The sequence below is a fragment of the Limulus polyphemus genome, unplaced genomic scaffold (genome assembly GCF_000517525.1).
Source record: "Limulus polyphemus unplaced genomic scaffold, Limulus_polyphemus-2.1.2 Scaffold3618, whole genome shotgun sequence".
Classification (NCBI taxonomy): Eukaryota; Metazoa; Arthropoda; class Merostomata; order Xiphosura; family Limulidae; genus Limulus; species Limulus polyphemus.
This window is the reverse complement of record NW_013669228.1, coordinates 123,026-124,575: the sequence shown is the minus strand read 5'-3', so window position 1 is coordinate 124,575 and position 1,550 is coordinate 123,026. Positions and strand designations below refer to the sequence as shown.

Here is a 1,550-nt window from a genome sequence, read left to right as displayed (position 1 = left end):
GATTAAGACCCTCTTCACACGAATTTTAAGCTTAAAACTTTGGTACAGATCTCCTAAAAATCATTCAAAAGCGTCGTCGTGCAACTTTTTCTCATCTTCAAAGAAATTAAAACTGTGCATTCATTTTTGATGAATATATAATGTTTTGATATTTGAACGTACATGATGATGAACTGTTTATGAACAAAGTTAATATTTAGCAATGGTCCCAAGGTTAAGAATGACGTCATCAATATCAACTTTCAACGCTTTTGGTTAACATCGCTTACACTTGTATCCGTCTTCTTCGAGACATAAGTCAGTAATGGTGTTTATTGAAAATAGTTAATGACTTTCGTGGAATAAGGTCAAGTGACCATTCTGACTGGTGATACGTCATAATTCAATACTCTCCAAACTAAACTAAAGGGATCTGAGAAGCAAGGTAGGTTAGCTTGAACTTGGTTATAATTTTAGATTTCAGAAGAGATGGAGGTCGTTTTGCTTTCTTGCTGGTAAAATTACTTGAACAGCCAGACACGTGCATCAGTAACTCTTTTCTGCCTAACTGCCCACGTCTCGGCGGTTACACTGTTGCTTGAATGAACCATACTTGGTCTGGCCTCGTTCTCATGACGTGCATGCTGTGTAGTAGTAAAGCAATGATTAGTGAGTCAGAAACTTCTTAGCTCGTGGTTTTTAATAAGGATGATTTTCAGTTGATGTGTTTGTTGTACGTAATTCTTTGACGTGTGAACGTGTTGAATTGTGTGTGTGTAGGAGGCAGTTTTTTTTTGTTTTTTCACATGTATGCGTGTTGAATTGTGTGTTAAAGATAACTTTTCTAGTGTGTGGCTTTTGATCTGTGTGTTGGAAATTGTTTTTCGACATTGCTCTTAAGGGTGTTTGACGTGTTGATCTCAATGTGTTATATGCAATTTTTTTTACGCGTGTGCGTGTTGATCTGTGTTTATGTATTGGATGTAGTTCTTCCACGTGTACTTGTGTTGATCTGTGTTTTATGTCTTGGATGTAGTTCTTCCACGTGTAATTGTGTTGATCTTGGTTTATGTATTGGATGTAGTTCTTCCACGTGTACTTGTGTTGATCTGTGTATGTGTTGGATGAAGTTCTTCCACGTGTACTTGTGTTGATCTGTGTATGCGTTGGATGTAGTTCTTCCACGTGAACTTGTGTTGATCTGTGTTTATGTATTGGATGTAGTTCTTCAACGTGTACTTGTGTTGATCTGTGTATGTGTTGGATGTAGTTCTTCCACGTGAACTTGTGTTGATCTGTGTTTATGTATTGGATGTAGTTCTTCCACGTGTAATTGTGTTGATCTTTATGTATTGGATGTAGTTCTTCCACGTGTACTTGTGTTGATCTGTGTATGTGTTGGATGTAGTTCTTCCACGTGTACTTGTGTTGATCTGTGTTTATGTATTGGATGTAGTTCTTCCACGTGAACTTGTGTCGATCTGTGTTTATGTGTTGGATGTAGTTCTTCCACGTGTACTTGTGTTGATCTGTGTTTATGTATTGGATGTAGTTCTTCCACGTGAACTTGT

General features: G+C 37.4%; 1 protein-coding gene across 2 annotated transcripts in view; it reads left to right on the top strand.

Annotated features, from left to right (window-relative positions):
- The first annotated feature begins 267 nt into the window (after window positions 1–267).
- Window positions 268–1,550, top strand: part of LOC106469697 (EH domain-binding protein 1-like) — an 86,559-nt gene continuing 85,276 nt past the window's right edge. Inside the window, exon 1 of one of the 2 annotated variants that reach the window (XM_013930208.2) lies at window positions 268–424. The gene's annotated coding sequence lies outside the window, so the exon portion shown is untranslated. Of the gene's footprint in view, window positions 425–692; window positions 704–1,550 lie in introns of those variants that run through there. The other variant, XM_022398275.1, reaches the window with a different exon arrangement.